We start from the raw sequence: 18438 nt of genomic DNA, 5'->3' as shown, positions 1-18438 counted from the left end.
AGACAGAACACTCTTTGCCATAAATCACAGCAAGATCCTTTTTGACCCACCTGCTAGAGAAATGGAAATAAAAGCAAAAACAAACAAATGGGACCTAATGAAACAAAAGCTTTTGCACAGCAAAGGAAACTATAAACAAGACGAAAAGACAACCCTCAGAACGGAAGAAAATATTTGCAAACGAAACAACTGACAAAGGATTCATCTCCAAAATATACAAGCAGTTCATGCAGCTCAGTATCAAAAAAACAGACAACCCAGTCCAAAAATGGGCAGAAGACCTAAATAGACATTTCTCCGAAGAAGATATACAGACTGCCAACAAACACATGAAAGGACGCTCAACATCACTAATCATTAGAGAAATGCAAATCAAAACTACAATGAGGTACCACCTCACACCAGTTAGAATGGGCGTCATCAAAAAATCTACAAACAATAAATGCTGGAGAGGGTGTGGAGAAAAGGGAACCCTCTTGCACTGTTGGTGGAAATGTAAATTGATACAGCCACTATGGAGAACAGTATGCAGGTTCCTTAAAAAACTAAAAGTAGACCTACCATTCGACCCAGCAATCCCACTACTGGGCATATACATATACCCTGAGAAAACCATAATTCAAAAAGAGTCATGTACCACAGTGTTCATTGAAGCTATATTTAAAATAGCCAGGACATAGAAGCAACCTAAGTGTCCACTGCCAGATGAATGGATAAAGAAGATGTGGCACATATATACAATGGAATATTACTCAGCCATAAAAAGAAATGAAATTGAGTTATTTGTAGGGTCTGTCATACAGAGTGAAGTAAGTGAGAAAGAGAAAAACAAATACTGTATGCTAACACATATATATGGAATCTGAAAAAAAAAATGGTTCTGAAGAACCTAGGGGCAGGACAGGAATAAAGACACAGACATAGAGAATGGACGTGAGGACACGGGGAAGGGGAAGGGTGATAAGCTGGGACGAAGTGAAAGTGTAGCATTGACATATATACACTACCAAACGTAAAATAGATAGCTAGTGGGAAGCAGCCGCACAGCACAGGGAGATCAGCTCGGTGCTTTGTGACCACCTAGAGGGGTGGGATAGGGAGGGTGGGAGGGAGACACAAGAGGGAGGAGATATGGGGATATATGTATATGTATAGCTGATTCACTTTGTTATAAAGCAGAAACTAACACACCATTGTAAAGCAATTATACTCCAATAATGAGGTTAATAAATAAATAAATAAATAAAAGTTCTGAAATATAACTAAAACAAGCCAGAAAATGGATTAACTTAAAACTCATGAGGGCAAAAGTGTAAGAGCCAACTGAGTTCATTCTCACTGTTTAACACTGAGACATTTTCTGGATGTGTTTATGGGTCAAACATGCCATTCATTAGAAACACTGCTATAGAAAGTACCAAATACATACTTGGGCTGGTAGAGGGAAATAAAAAGTCAATAATTTTCAATAAGTAAATAATAAGATAATTTACACCTGTGTCTCCACTGCCCACCTTAAGACGTGACACATTGCCAGCACGGTTGCAGCCCCTGTGCCTTCCCTACTGACCACATTCTCTGCAACATGAAGCAGTGTGGAGGTGCCTCAAAAAAGGAAAAAATAGGACAACGACACAATCCAGCAATCCCACTCCTGGTATTTTTTTTTTTTTTTGGAGTATAGTTGCTTTACAATATTGTATTAGTTTATACTGTACAGCAAAGTGAATCAGCTATACATATACATATATGCCCTCTTTTTTGGATTTCCGTCCCATTTAGGTCACCAGAGAGCACTGAGTAAAGTTCCCTGTGATATACAGTAGGTTCTCATTAGTTATCTATTTTATATATAGTATCAATATATTGTATACAAGTGTATATTTGTGAATCCTAATCTCCCAATTCATCCCACCCCCCTGCCTTGGTATCCATACGTTTGTTCCCTACATGTGTCTCTTTCTGCTTTGTAAATAAGATAGTCTATACCAATTTTTCCAGGTTTCACATTTATGCGTTAATACACGATATTTGTTTTTCTCTTTCTGACTTACTTCACCCCGTATGGCAGTCTCTAGGTCCACTCATGTTGCTGCAAATGGCAATATTTCATTCTTTTTTACGGCTGAGTAATATTCCATTGTATATATGTACCACATCTTCTTTACCCATTCATCTGTCGATGGACACTTAGATTGCTTCCATGTCCTGGCTACTGTAAATAGAGCTGCAGTGAACACTGGGGTGAATGTGTCTTTTTGAATTATGGTTTTCTCTGGGTATATGACCAGTAGTGGGATTGCTGGTCATAGGGTAATTCTATTTTTGGTTTTTTAAGGAACCTCCATACTGTTCTCCATAGTGGTTGTATCAATTTACATTCCTACCAACAATGCATGAGGGTTCCCTTTCCTCCACCCCCTCTCCAGCATTTATTGTTTGTACATTTTTTGATGATGGCTGTTCTGACCGGTGTGAGGTGATACCTCATTGTAGTCTTGATTTGCATTTCTCTAATAATTAGTGACGTTGAGCATCTTTTCATGTGTTCTTTGGCCATCTCTATGTCTTCTTTTGGAGAAATGTCTATTTAGGTCTTCCACCCATTTTTTATTTTCTTTTCTTTTTTACATCTTTATTGGAGTATAATTGCTTTACAGTGGTGTGTTAGTTTCTGCTTTATAACAAAGTGAATCAGTTATACATATACGTATGTTCCCATATCTCTTCCCTCTTGCATCTCCCTCCCTTCCACCTTCCCTATCCCACCCTTCCAGGTGGTCACAAAGCACCGAGCTGATCTCCCTGTGCTATGCAGCTGCTTCCCACTAGCTATCTATTTTACGTTTGGTAGTCTATATATGTCCATGCCTCTCTCTCACTTTGTCACAGCTTACCCTTCCCCCACTCCATATCCTCAAGTCCATTCTCTAGTAGGTCTGTGTCTTTATTCCTGTCTTACCCCTAGGGTCTTCATAACAATTTTTTCCCTTAGATTCCATATATATGTGTTAGCGTACGGTATTTGTCTTTCTCTTTCTGACTTACTTCACTCTGTATGACAGACTCTAGGTCCATCCACCTCGCTACAAATAACTCAATTTTGTTTCTTTATATGGCTGAGTAATATTCCGTATGTGCCACATCTTCTTTATCCATTCATCCAATGATGGACACATAGGTTGTTTCCATCTCCTGGCTATTGTAAATAGAGCTGCAATGAACATTTTGGTACATGACTCTTTTTGAATTATGGTTTTCTCAGGGTATATGCCCAGTAGTGGGATTACTGGGTCATATGGTAGTTCTATTGGTAGTTTTTTAAGGAACCTCCATACTGTTCTCCATAGTGGCTGTGCCAATTCACATTCCCACCAGCAGTGCAAGAGTGTTCCCTTTTCTCCACACCCTCTCCAGCATTTATTTTTCCTAGATTCTTTGATGATGGCCAGTCTGACCGGTGTGAGACGATATCTCATTGTGGTTTTGATTTGCATTTCTCTAATGATGTTGAGAATTCTTTCATGTATTTGTTGGCAGTCTGTATATCTTCTTTGGAGAAATGTCTGTTTAGGTCTTCTGCCCATTTTTGGATTGGGTTGTTTGTTTTTTGTTATTGAGCTGCATGAGCTGCTTGTAAATCTTGGAGATTAATCCTTTGTCAGTTGCTTCATTTGCAAATATGTTCTCCCATTCTGAGGGTTGTCTTTTGGTCTTATTTATGGTTTCCTTTGCTGTGCAAAAGCGTTGAAGTTTCATTAGGTCCCATTTGTTTATTTTTGTTTTTATTTCCATTTCTCTAGGAGGTGGGTCAAAAAGGATCTTGCTGTGATTTATGTCATAGAGTGTTCTGCCTATGTTTTCCTCTAAGAGTTTGATAGTTTCTGGCCTTACATTTAGGTCTTTAATCCATTTTGAGCTATCTTTGCGTAAGGTGTTAGGGAGTGTTCTGATCTCATACTTTTACACGTACCTGTCCAGTTTTCCCAGCACCACTTATTGAAGAGGCTGCCCTTTCTCCACTGTACATTCCTGCCTCCTTTATCAAAGATAAGGTGACCATATGTGCATGGGTTTATCTCTGGGCTTTCTATCCTGTTCCATTGATCTATATTTCTGCTTTTGTGCCAGTACCATACTGTCTTATTACTGTAGCTTTGTAGTAGAGTCTGAAGTCAGGGAGCCTGATTCCTCCAGCTCCGTTTTTCGTTCTCAAGATTGTTTTGGCTATTTGGGGTCTTTTGTGTTTCCATACAAATTGTGAAATTTTTTGTTCTAGTTCTGTGAAAAATGCCAGCCAGTGGTAGTTTGATAGGGATTGCATTGAATCTGTAGATTGCTTTGGGTAGTACAGTCATGTTCACAGTGTTGATTCTTCCAATCCAAGAACATAGTATATCTCTCCATCTATTTGTATCATCTTTAATTTCTTTCCTCAGTGTCTTATAATTTTCTGCATACAGGTCTTTTGCCTCCTTAGGTAAGTCTATTCCTAGATATTTTATTCTTTTTGTTGCAATGGTAAATGGGAGTGTTTTCTTGATTTCACTTTCAGATTTTTCATCCTTAGTGTATAGGAATGCCAGAGATTTCTGTGCATTAATTTTGTATGCTGCTACTTTACCAAATTCATTGATAAGCTCTAGTAGTTTTCTGGTAGCATCTTTAGGATTCTCTATGTATAGTATCATGTCATCTGCAAAGAGTGACAGCTTTACTTCTTCTTTCCTGATTTGGATTCCTTTTATTTCCTTTTCTTCTCTGATTGCTGTGGCTAAAACTTCCAAAACTATGTTGAATAAGAGTGGTGAGAGTGGGCAACCTTGTCTTGTTCCTGATCTTAGTGGAAATGCTTTCAGTTTTTCACCATTGAGGACGCTGTTGGCTGTGGGTTTGTCATATATAGCCTTTATTATGTTGAGGAAAGTTCCCTCTATGCCTACTTTCTGGAGGGTTTTTATCATAAATGTTCCACCCATTTTTTGATTGGGTTGTTTGTTTGTTTGATATTGCCACTCCTGGTATTTATCTGAAAGAAATGAAATCACTCTCTCATAGAGATGTGCACTTTCTTTCTGATGACCATTTAGGTCCTTTCCAGTTTTGGAAACAATGCTGCTATGACCACGCGTGTCCATGCATCCCTGTCCACATGGTTACCTCCTCCAGGTATAAACACACACCTGGGAGCGGGACTCATTCATTCATTTACTCAGCACATGCCTACGGGGCACCTGTTACCTGCAGGCACCATTATGGGCCCAGGGACACAACGGCAAAAATCAGCTGGAGGTCTCGACACTCGCGGGGTTCATATTTTACTGAGGGAGACAGTAAAATAAATGAAGCAACTGTAGAGTATATCAGTAAGTTCTAGGGGAAAACCAAAATGGAGCCTAAAAAATGATATAAATGACCTTATTTACAAAACAGAAATAAACTCACAGACACAGGAAACAAACTTATGGTTCCCAAAGGGGAAAGAGGGGGAGGGTTAAATTAGGAACTTGGGATTGACATATACACATTACTATGTATAAAACAGATAAACAACAAGGGTTTACTGTATAACACAGGGAACTACACTCAGTATCTTCTAGTAACCCATAATGGAAAAGAATCTGTAAAAGAATAGATACATGTGTATGTATAACTGAATCACTTTACTGTACACCTGAAAGTAACACAACATTGTAAATCAACTCTACTTCAATTAAAACAAAACAAGAGAGTGGAGTGGGCAGGCCCTGTTCTTTTCCGCAGGGCAGTCACGGAAGCCTGGCTTTGACGGGACATCCAAGGATAGAGATGGAGGGTCCAGGATTGCGTGGATCTGGGGAAGAGAAGCCCAGGTGGAGGGGACAGCAGGTGTGGAGACCCTGGGCATGCAGGGTCCAGCAAGGACACGTCTATGGTACAGTGGCAGGGCTGCGAATCAGGGGTGGCATCAGAGAGACAGGGCCTTCTCACTGTTTAAAGGACTACAGGTTTCCCTCTGAGAGCAACCAGTAGGCCCTGGACAGCTTTGCACTCGGTTGTGATCACAATTTCATAGAAAAGAACTGTGCCGGGTGTGGTGTGGACAGTGATGGGCCGGGGTGGAAACAGGGCATGGATTAAGGCAGGTGGTGCAGACACCCAGGGGAAGATGCTGGCGGCGGGGACCAGAGCCGCACTCATGGAGGAGGCGTGAGGCGGTCAGGTTGAGGGAAACAGAGGTCGAGGTTTTGTCCATGAACGGCTGGCAGGAGGGCTGTCATTTGCTGGCCTGGGGAAGAGTTAGGAAGACAGGGTTTCGGAGGACAGGAGACTCAGGGACTCACTTTTGGATACATTACACTGGATGCACCTGTTAGGTACCCAAGCAGAGACCCAAGTAGACAACTGGGTATCACACAAAGTTCAGAGAATGCACGTCTTTGATTTCCTGTGTATCCCAGCACTGTCCCCACGTTGTTTGTACCTACTCACATGTGATGCTGCAGCGACACCTGTGCTGTCAGTTGTCATACGGCTCCTCTGAGGCTACCGTCTGCTGTCAGTGTTGACAACCCTCTTCAAGAAAAACAGCCCTGCTGGGCTAAGCCATCTGGATCGTGATTTTACAAGTGCGGCAGCTTCACTACCTACTGGCCACGCTCTCATGAACTGATGCGGCTACGAAACAGGACACACCACACCCTGATCCCCTGAGTGAGAAAAGTGGGTCGGTGCCTTGTTTCCATGTCTGTTTTCTTTTGAGGAGATGGAAGTTTCTGCCGACAGCATTGCACAGGTCTCATAGGGCTAATCCTCTTGTTTTGGCTTTTGATGGTGATCAAAGCTTCACTAATATAAACTAATTAGAGGCCTTGCAGGTGCTGGGGTTTGATTATAAAAAGAAGGAATTTAATTACTTTCAATTACGTATATTAATTGAAATTTTATTAGGCTAATAATGATGACCTAATAGCCATCTCATGATTATGTCTAGGTATGAGTCATTGTACTAAAAGATTACAGATGCCTGGACCATTGGTGGACTCCACTTTTACTGCAGTAAGTGGGTGTTTAAAAGTGGTTTTTCCACAGCCAACATCGTTCCCAATGGTGAAAAACTGAAACCATTTCCACTAAGATCAGGAACAAGACAAGGTTGTCCACCCTCACCACTATTATTCAACATAGTTTTGGAAGTTTTAGCCACAGCAATCGGGGAAGAGAAAGAAATAAAAGGAATCCAAATCGGAAAAGAAGAAGTGAAGCTGTCACTATTTGCAGATGACATGATACTATACATAGAGAATCCTAAGATGCTACCAGAAAACTACTAGAGCTAATCAATGAATTTGGTAAAGTAGCAGGATACAAAATTAATGCACAGAAATCTCTGACATTCCTATACATTAATGATGAAAAATCTGAAAGAGAAATTAAGGACATACCCTTGCAACAAAAAGAATAAAATATCTAGGAATAGACTTACCTAAGGAGACAAAAGACCTGTATGCAGAAAACTATGAGACACTGATGAAAGAAATTAAAGATGATACAAACAGATGGAGAGATACACCATGTTCTTGGACTGGAAGAATCAACACTGTAAACATGACTGTACTACCTAAAGCAATCTACAGATTCAGTGCAATCCCTATCAACCTACCAATGGCATTTTTCACAGAACTAGAACAAAAAATTTCACAATGTGTATGGAAACACAAAAGACCTTGAATAGCCAAAGTAATCTTGAGAACGAAAAACGGAGCTGGAGGAATCAGGCTCCCTGACTTCAGACTATACTACAAAGCTACAGTAATCAAGACAGTATGGTACTGGCAAAAAAAAAAGAAATATAGATCAATAGAACAGGATAGAGAGCCCAGAGATGAACACATACACACATGGTCACCTTATTTTTATGTATTTATTTATTTATTTTTTTGCGGTACGCAGGCCTCTCACCGTTGTGGCCTCTCCTGCTGGGGAGCAGAGGCTCTGCACGTGCAGGCTCAGCAGCCATGGCTCACGGGCCCAGCTGCTCCATGGCATGTGGGATCCTCCTGGACCGGGGCACAAACCCATGTCCCCCGCATCGGCAGGCTGACTCTCAACCACTGGGCCACCAGGGAAGCCCAGTGAGGCCTCATTTTTATCATACCAGAGGTACTTCTGGATTAGAATTCTTCATGAATTTTTCACCAACTCCCAAAAGTTGAGAGTGGAGAGAAGGGGAGGTGAAGGGGGTGAGGGAACATGTCTTTGTCCTGTTGTCAAGCCGTGCAAGAGAAACAGGGAACATCTGATGTGATCTGGTTTTATGCAATAATTCAAATTGCTAACAAGTAATTTGCATGTAAGTTGTGTTGTAAATTGTATGTAACTTTAATGATTGAACAGAAGCTTTAGTTCCATCAGCTTGTCTCTGCTTTGCTGGGGTTTTGGTGGAATCATGCAAAAGTGAAGGAAAACGGGATTTTTTCAGTCCTGGTTGTGGTTATAATTGGTATTTGTGCCAGTTACACTTGGGCGGGCTGGGGGGTGAAGGGACTGGATATAAGGTGGAAATGCCTTGAACCATGTTCCCATCAGTCCCACTTCAGCTGGGCTACTTCGTCTGCCTCCTGCCCCGGTCCAGATGGCTGCTACTTGGGCCAAACGTAAGAAGCTCCAGGCCCGCAACTTGGTGGCCCACACGTCAGTCTGGCCATTGGCCCCCATCTGGTCCCCGTGCAAGTTGGTCAGGGACGTGTCCCTCACTCAGCCCCGTCTGAGTCTTTGTCTCCGTGACTCGAGTCTTGAATGGCAGATGTAGGTCCCCCCGCACCCCTGCTCTCCACGAGTCCTGTCACCTGCTCCTGGCGCCCTGGGAGGTGGCCCATCGATCACCAGGCCTTCCCAGTCTTGGGTCCTGAGCCTCCCGGACCGACTCGGTGGGAGCTAGGTTCTAAAATGCCCCAGTGCAGGCAACTCTGTACTAAAGGTTTTCTTCCATATACAAAATTCCCTTTAAAGATTTCCTCTTTGGCCTCTCCTAGGTCTCACGTGGAAAAGAAGCTCAAAGTTCTTAGGCATTTGGTGCATTTACCAATGCATGGCAGAGGAGCCAAGATCTTTGGAACAGATATTAAGAAAAATTTAATGTACATTTATACATTTCCCCCTTAAAAAACCCTCAAAGGATACAAAAACGGCCAGCTAACTTTAAACAACGGCACAGTCTCATCAGAAGCTTAATTTCTCTAGAAGAGCACAATTTGTAATGACTAAGGAACATGGCTCACGGGCCTTGGAAGACCGGGAGATGACAAGAGAAACTAGTTAATAATCCTGTAGCTACTCACTAAATTAGTCCTCCCCTCCCACTGTAAGAAGAAAAGAGGCAGAAGCATGACCTTGATGGCCCCCAAGTTACGAAATGGTTAAATGAACTGTAACACAGGAGTTAGGATCTGCTCACCTGAATTAATCCTTTGATGGTAAATGGGTCACCTTTTGTGGTTTTTGCAAGGGTGTGGTGCGCACAGAATACATTTGGAACAGGCCTATTTTGGGAGTAAACCTAAGCGGGGCCGTATGTAGTTTGAAAACCTGTGGAACTCTTTTGAGTGACACGCGAGCGTATTTCGAACGAAGAATTACTTGTTCCCAAGATTAGTGGGTTACAAAAAAAATCTAAACAGAATCCAGAAGAAATACTCCATTTCATTTCTATCACAGGAAAAACAATAAGAAAAAAATCTTTACGTAAAATATACATAAATGCAGAATTTAAGATGACATATTTAATTACATGAATGCATCAGGAAGTTTCGTACTGCCCTCTGCTGTCAGTTTCTAAAAGAAATATAGTAGACTTACTGTAAAAACGGACGCAGGGTGGATTAGTTGAACAAACCGGTTTGAAAAAAATTCCCTGCCCCTAATTCCACCACTTTCCAGCCAGTAATGCTGATTTACTTCACGTCTGTGTGTAGTGATCTGTCAGCCCAAGGAACCAGCTCCAGCAAAGTGTGTGTCAGTGGATGTACCGTGAGTGGTAAAGTTTGTGATTTGGGAGATGCTACATTAATAAGAAATTATCAGCCTTGCAATTCGTAGTCAATGGTGTCTTCCTTAACTTTGCGCCAAATTTCTTAATTTTGAATTTACTTTTGCATATTTACATAATTTAGGCAAAACACTCTTCATTAATAAAAGCAAAACCTTCCAGATAAATGCATTAATGGCTTATTTTCTGTAGTACAATCCTGCCTTGAACTGTTATTTTCATTTCGGCATATGAAATTAAGAAATGAGAAATAATAACAATAATAGGTAACAGCAAAGTGGCAGTTACTAGGTGCAAGGCACTGTTTTATGTTTTCCACATATTATTTTATTTAGTCATAAAACAGAATGGGGGCGGTGGGTATTATAATTCCCATTTCGCAGGTGAATAAATTGAGTCACAAAATAACTTGTCGACGGATGCATTTGGTGAAAGGTGAAGCCGTGATGGGAAACCCTGGAATCTGACCCCAGGGTCTCTCCTCTTAAGCTCTCTGCACAGAAGGTACAAACGCTGCATTTACGGAGGAAGAATGTAGAGAAATTACAGTGGCTACCGACGGCACACTCCCCGCCTGCTGTTTGTCTGCTGTCCACCCTCTCGTGGCCGGAGCCTGGGCATGGACAACAGGCCTGTCCACGTCCAGCCTGGTATCTATCTCTGTCTTGTGGGAAAGTTCTGCCACGTTGAAGGTGCGGTGCACTCAGCATAGGAGCATCTGCCAGTGGAGCCCATGCCTCAGACCAGACACACCCGGGGCCGCCCTCGTGGTTGGCCGCACATACCTGTGCTTTTCATCTGCCAGACAACTTCTGGCTTCCGGCACACTTTCAACGATCTCCAGCAACTCATATTCAAATTACGCACTGCACTTGAATCTATCAGTTGGGCATCCTAAGTTCCCCCCTTAGCCAGCAGCACCGGTTCATGGCGACAGACCCAACCCACCAGGGACAACCAGCACAGCTACTACTTGCCATTCCAGGTTGCCTCTGCCTTGCAAGTACTTGGAAAATACGACCTCGGGCTCCAGAGGGCTGACTCTACAGGAAGTGAAACAGCACGTAAAACACTGACGTGCTTGAATTCGTTTGCCTCCTTAAATAGGCTGTGGATTGATCAAACCTTGAGTTACTTTACAGAGACAGCACTGCTCATATGTAAGAGGGGAACCCACGTCTCCAGGATGACCTGCAACCAAGAATCTTCAGTCTGCGGAACCCAAAGAATAGAAATGTTGCCATCAGAGCCCTTTATGAATCAAGGCATCCCTCAAGGAGGAAAACCAGGCTCCCAGCACAAGGAGCTAACACCAGCTGATTAGCAAGTCAGCTTCAAGTTTGAAATTCCCTGAACCCCTTAAATTATGCCCTGATTCCTGGAGCAGGGAGACAGATTTGAGCTGTGCCTCCTGTCTCCTTGCTGGTGGACCTCACAATAACGCACTTTTTTTCCTCAAAAGCTGGGGCCATTGTATTGGCTCCTATGTGTGTCCAGCAGCCAGCCCTTGCTCGGTAACAATTTTTGGTGACCACGAAGGGACCCATGTCTTGTGACCAACTGTCCGTGGCTCTGAAGCCCCCGGGGTGTGTGGGCCTTCACCACTGATCCTGAGTGGCCACCTAGACTGCCTGTGTCCAGAGGGTGGGGTTTCAGATTCTTGCTTTCCCACCATGGGACTCCAGGCTCCTCAGGCTACTTTCCCCTTTGACAAAAGAAAGTGCTCCTGGATCAGATGTCTTTTGGGTGAGTAACCTTGTTAAAACATGCCTGTGCCTAAATTGTCTAAAAACCTCATCAGGATCATGGGTTAGAGTCCCACCCTGGGGGGAAATCTGAAAGGTCCTCAAAAGTTCAGGTTAGACATAAATCGCAGCAGTATCTTTTTTGATCCACCTCCTAGAGTAATGAAAATAAAAACAAAAATAAACAAACGGGCCCTAATTAAACTTAAAAGCTTTTGCACAGCAAAGGAAACCATAAACAAAACGAAAAGACAACCCACAGAATGGGAGAAAATATTTCCAAATGAAGCAAACACCAAGGAATTAATCTCCAAAATATACAAACAGCTCATGGAGCTCTATGTCAAAAAACAACCCAGTCAAAAGATGGGCAGAAGATCTAAATAGATATTTCTCCAAAGAAGACATACAGATGGCCAAAAAGCACATGAAAAGATGCTCAGCATCACTAATTATCAGAGAAATGCAGATCAAAACTACAATGAGGTACCACCTCACAGCGGTTAGAATGGCCATCATCAAAAAGTCTACAAACAGGGCTTCCCTGGTGGCGCAGTGGTTGAGAGTCCGCCTGCCGATGCAGGGGACACGGGTTCGTGCCCCGGTCCAGGAGGATCCCATATGCCGCGGAGCGGCTGCGCCCATGAGCCATGGCCGCTGGGCCTGAGCGTCCGGAGCCTGTGCTCCGCAACGGGAGAGGCCACAACAGTGAGAGGCCCACGTATCACAAAAAAAAAAAAAAAAAAGTCTACAAACAGTAAATGCTGGAGAGGGTGTGGAGAAAAGGAATCCCTTCTGCACTGTTGGTGGGAATGTAAATTGATACAGCCACTATGGAGAACAGTTTGGAGGTTCCTTAAAAAACTAAAAATAGAACTACTATATGACTCAACAACTCCACTCCTTGGCATATATACAGAGAAAACCATAATTCGAAAAGACACTTGCACCTCAATGTTCACTGCAGCATTCTTTACAATAGCCAAGATAAGGAAGCAACCTAAATGTCCATCGACAGAGGAATGGATAAAGAAGACATGGTACATATATACCATGGAATTGTATATATTACTCAACCATAAAAAGAACAAAATACTGCAGCAACACCCATTTCCAGCAACATGGATAGACCTAGAGATTATTATACTAAGTGAAGTAACTCAGACAGAGAAAGACAAATATCATATATCACTCATATGTGGAATCTAATTTTTAAAAATGATACAAATGAACTTATTTACAAAACAGAAATAAACTCACCGATTTCAAAAACAAACTTATGGTTACCAAAGGGGAAATGTGGGTGGGGGAGGGATAAATTAGGAGATTGGGATTGACATATACATGCCACTATATATAGAATGGATAACTAACAAGGACCTACTGTATGGCACAAGGAGCTCTACTCAGTATTCTGTAATAACCTATACCGGAAAAGTATCTGATAAAGAATGAATATATGTATATGTATAACTGAATCACTTTGCTGTACACTTGAAACTAACACAACATTGTAAATCAACTATCCTCCAATAAAATTTTTAAAAATAGTTCAGGTTAGAGTCCTGAACCCTGGGTTAAAGTCCCAGAGTCTTGGATTTCTTTGTCTGTCCAGGTTGGTCTAAGTCTGTTGAATTTGTTAGGATTGGCCAATAGGGGGAGGCCCTTGGATGTCTGTAGCAAAACTTTATTAAACCTGATTTAACGAAGGTCCCCGACTCAGGAGATAGAAGACTTTGCTCCCTGACTGGAAACTCTGCCTCATGGAAGTGTCAGGGGTTTTCCCCCATCGTGTGCAGTGGCTTCACAGGAACCCACCCCAGAAGAACATACCCCATGCCTGGGTTAAAGGCATTTCCAACCAAAACACCTCCTTGGTGTCATTTTGCTCTGGTCATCCTGAGAGGAACCTTTCAAATGAGGAACATTAATAGTATACCTGACTGTAGTCCTTTGGGATATATTCTTCAAAACTGGTCAATGTTTAGCTATGAGCCGATGGAAAAGAAGACAATGATTTTCTCTGTGACACTGCCTGCCCTCAGTATCAGCTGGAATCAGGGGGAAATGGCTGGAGAATGGGTCTTTGAACTATGATACTATCTTATAATTCGATTTGTTTTGTTAGAGAGAGGAAAACTGGGACGAAATCCCATTGCACAGTCATTTATGTCCTTATATCAGAATAAGAATTTGCAGAAGAGATGTAAAATTGTGATTCAGAGGGAAGAACCTCAGAAAAAGCCTGTTTCAGTTGAGTCAAAACCAAACCATGATCCTGACCTACTACATCCAGTCCCTCCGTCAGTCCCTCCGTCAGCCCCTCTTGTGGTTTCCCTGTCTTATGAAGGAGGTCTGCCTGTAGTCAGTGCAAAGGGTCCTACCAGCCCTCCTAGGGCTGCTGGTCCGGCTCTGTACTGCCCATACCAGATGGTCACAAAGGAACACACTTTCTTCCCCATACCCACCAGGGTATTCAGTTTGGCCCAGGGAACACTCTACCTCAGGCAGGGCATTTCCGTTAAGACAGGTCCCAGCAGGCTTAGATGACCAAGGCCAACCCAGGGGATTCTCCTGTATCAGACTTGGATTTATACAACTGGAGAAATAATAAGCCATCTTATTGAGATGAGCCTCAGAAAACGGAGAATCTCTTTACATCCGTTTTGCCACTCATCACCCTAACTGGGCTGACATACAGGCCCTCATGAATACCCGACTGTGGAAGCGCATAGGATGGTATTAGAGAAGGCTGCCAGGAAGCTGAAAGTTTCCCTGAATCACAACCAAATCATCCAGTCAGAACTCGGGTGGCACAGGCCACACCCGGAGCTGAACCAGGATGCTGGGACCCGAAAGACCCAAGGGAACTGAGCAAGCCTGAATCATCATAAGGGGTGTTTAATAACCAGACTTCAACAGGAGCCCCCAAACAGCAGGGCTTGAATAAGATCCAGGAAGTACAGCAAGGACCCCAGGAGAACCCGTCCACCTTCCTCGAGGCGGTTTTTGAGGCTTACAGATGATAGGCAGCTAGGGATCTCGAACAGCCAGCTGTAACTGCTCAAACGCCCTGTTCCCTTTTTGGGGAAATTAAATGCGCTCCCACATCAAGCCTCTGCCCCACAGGCTGCCCCATTACGATCGGGAGACCAAGCCTCCCCCCAGAAGCCCCTGAAGAAATTCTGCAAAAGGTAAGCGTGGATGTTTGGGCTGATGGGAGGCCAGGAAGAGACAAGACGGCTTACCTAGTAGTAGTAAAACTCCGTCCTGAGGCCAAGACTCCGAATGTGAAGCAACAGGCATTTGAAAGAAGGTATAAAGCCTCCGACGACCACCTTTCTTAAATGCCAATTATTCTGACCTTGTCAATCCTCATATAACACTCCCATCCTGTCGGTTCAAAAACCCGGGACCAGCGATGACTTTTACACAGGATTTGAGGGCTGTTGACCAAACTGTAGAGGATATACATCTGGTGATGCCAAATCTTTATACTTTACTTACAACTTTATCCGGAGACTTTTGCTGGTTTACAGTTCTGGAGTTAAAAGATGCCCTTTACTGCATACCCCTAAGTCCTGAGACCCAGGGGTTTGCCTTTGAATGGGACGATCCAGAGTCTGACGTAAAACAACGATACCGCGGGTTGGGACTCCCACAAGGATTGAAGCAGGACCCCACCATCTTCGGGGAAGCCTTAGCCACGGATTGAAGGGATCTCCAATTAAATGAGGGAGTCTTACTCCAATATGTGGATGGTATACTAACTGCTCATAGAACTAAGGAAGCGTTAGGACCAAAATACTGCAAGGGAAAAGCACAAATTTCTCAACCAACTCTAAAATATTTAGGATTTGAGGTATCCAAAGGACAAAGAAACATTGCCAGATGGAAGAGAAGCAATAGTTATGGTTACTGTAGCCACTACCAGAAGGCATTCTTGAGAATTCTTAGGAATCGCTGCGTTTTGTCGTACTTGGATTCCTAACTTTGAACTCTGCGACAACATGAGGCTCTTAAAGGAAGTGACAATACGCCATTAAGCTGGACTCCGAGATGCCATAATGAGTTCCACACCGTCACGGAGAAGCTTTTCACAGCCCAGCACTTGGTCGCCCAGGCATTTTGTGTCTGAAAGACAGGGCGTGAGTCTTGGAATGCAAACTCAATGTTTAGGTACCTCCGGAAGGCCAGCAGTTTACTTTTCTTGAGTCCAACAATCGGGCGTGTACGTCAAGTATGGCCAGTTTGCCTCTGGGCTGTGGCTGCAACCTATGACCTTTCACAGGAGGCTGAAAAATGTACCCTGAGCCAGCCGGCCACTGTGCATGCCCCGCGCAGTGTGCCACCTTTACTTGAACGAAACGGCGGATGTAGGCTTACTTCGGGGAGGCTGGGCAAATACCAGGCCACACCACCTGACACCCCAAATGTCACATTACAGGTGGCGTCCACTCTAAAGCCAGCCACTCTGCTCCCCAGGACGACAGGAGAGCCTGCTCACGACTGTATACAAATAACTGAATACAACCTGACTGATGAGCCTTTAGAAAATCTGGAAATGGAAATATTCACGGACGCGAGCAGCTTCACGGACGAGGCGGGGCTTGGAAAGGCCGGGTGTACAGCTGTAGCTCATCAGGAAGCCCTAGAAGCAGAAGCCCCTGTCCAGGTCCGTCTGCCCAGAAGGCCGAGCTCACAGCCCGCACAGACCCCTGAGTCTTGGAGCTAAGGAAAAGGTGACTATCTATACCAATTCCAAGTTTGCCTTCTCTGTCCCACGTGCACACGGGGCCACCTGGAAAGACTAGTCTACTGACATCAGGCGGAAAGAAATTCAACATGCAGAGGAGATACCAGCCTTATTAGATGCTGTTTTATATATATACACACATATTTATATGTATAGATGCTGGAATAAGTAGCCATAGGACATTGCCTGGGCCACCCAAACACCGATCGTTATATAACTAACAGAAATTAGGCTGATCAGACAGAAAAACAGGCAGCCAGAACGAAAAACCCAGATCCTAAGGCTTCAGCACTCATGCCAAGTGTGCACCTATCCCTGTTTAAGCCTCAGATCTGGAAATGGATCTCGAGAGAGCAGATGCATGGGGATTTCATGCGGACTCCCGAGACTTAGACGGTGATCAGGACCAAACAACCACAGAGGCTGGATTTCTAATGAGCTTATGCATGACCATGTGGTGCAAGGAGCTATTACTCACCTACATCAAGGTACCCATGCTCACCTACATTAACTATTACTCACCTACATCAAGGTACCCATGATGGGAGGGCCGCACAAGTTTATTGCTGGCCTATAAATGCAAACGACCATCCAAAAGGTAACACAAAATTGCCTGATCTGCACCGGAAACAATCCTAAAACTGGGCCACCCCTGATGATAAAAGGGGTGCAAACCCGAGGGACAGAACCAGGGGATGACTGGTAAACAGACTTTACTGTTAGGCCAAGAATCAGGGAACACTGTAGATACGCGCTGGTGTTGGTGATACCCCTGCACAGAACAGGGCAAAGCTTCTCCACGCAGGACAGAGAATGCTTCCTAGGTAACAAAGGCCTTCCTCAAAGAAATGATCCCTCGTTTGGGGCCACATCTTTCAATTCAAAGTGACAACAGAGGAGCCTTCATAGCCAAAGTGACTCAAAGGTGTCTGGGGCCCTCGGAACACGATGGAATTTCATGCTTCCTGGAGACCTCAGTCTATGGGGAGGACTGAAATGATGAATCATTCCTTGAAAAAGACAGCCACCAAAACAGGCCAAGAAACCAACGTGACTTGGGATAAGGTCTTACCAGCTGCCCTGCTGAGGGTCAGAGTGGCCCCTAGAAGCAAGCTTCAGTTGAGCCTTTATGCAATGTTCTCTGGGGAGACCTCCCTTAAGGTCTCATGTGGTAACAGAATTAGATTTGATAAAATGTGTACAGTCTCTCAGTGGTGTCGTATCTTCTATACATAAAACGCATCTAGTCCGTTAATGCTTCCCACGGACGTCCCCCTGCATTGCACAAGCCCAGGGACTGGGTCCTCTTTGAACCTGGACAAACCAACAGCCTGAGGACCAGTGAAGCCCGTGTGGAACGGCTCCTATGACGTCCTTCTGGTTACATATCCTCCAGTAAAGCTACAAAGAGTCAAGCCTTGGGTCTCCTACTCCCAGAAACCTTAAATCACTTTTCAGAAGGAAACAGAACAGCTAAGACTCCACCTGGCTGTGACGAGAAGATAATGATGTCTCGACAGTAGCCTGTTTCTGCCCAAGAGTCTGGACCAGGCCTACCTGAATCCAAATTCAATCACTAAAATGTTAAAAAATAACATGTTTTCACGGATTCCCAAAGTCGCAGTTCTGTGTATCTTAGGGTCAAACCCTCTTTACTCATCAAATTTGTCCTCGTGGTCCATCTTGTATTTTTAAAAAGTCCTCTCCCCCACTCGCAGGATGACTGCCCCAGACTTCAGAGTTCAAGGCGGGACTCGGGAATGCTTACAAGTAAGTGCAAAACAATTTCGTTCCTCTTATAAAGATCCACGCCCCTCATCAGCCGAAAGTAGGTAGCCGGGTCCTCGCCCCTACTTCCCTCCAGACCGAGGAACGCACAAAGGAGACGCAGGTAAAACATCGCCCAGCTT

The 18438-nt window shown here is 43.9% G+C and overlaps 1 protein-coding gene across 1 annotated transcript in view; it reads right to left on the bottom strand.

Annotated features, from left to right (window-relative positions):
• The window catches only part of PALLD (palladin, cytoskeletal associated protein), a 387834-nt gene that overhangs the window by 367905 nt on the left and 1491 nt on the right, over positions 1-18438 (bottom strand). The gene's annotated exons all lie outside the window — the stretch shown is intronic.

The sequence above is a fragment of the Phocoena phocoena genome, chromosome 6 (genome assembly GCF_963924675.1).
Source record: "Phocoena phocoena chromosome 6, mPhoPho1.1, whole genome shotgun sequence".
Lineage (NCBI taxonomy): Eukaryota > Metazoa > Chordata > Mammalia > Artiodactyla > Phocoenidae > Phocoena > Phocoena phocoena.
The sequence above is the reverse complement of the archived record's forward strand: the minus strand, read 5'-3'. Positions and strand labels throughout refer to the sequence as shown.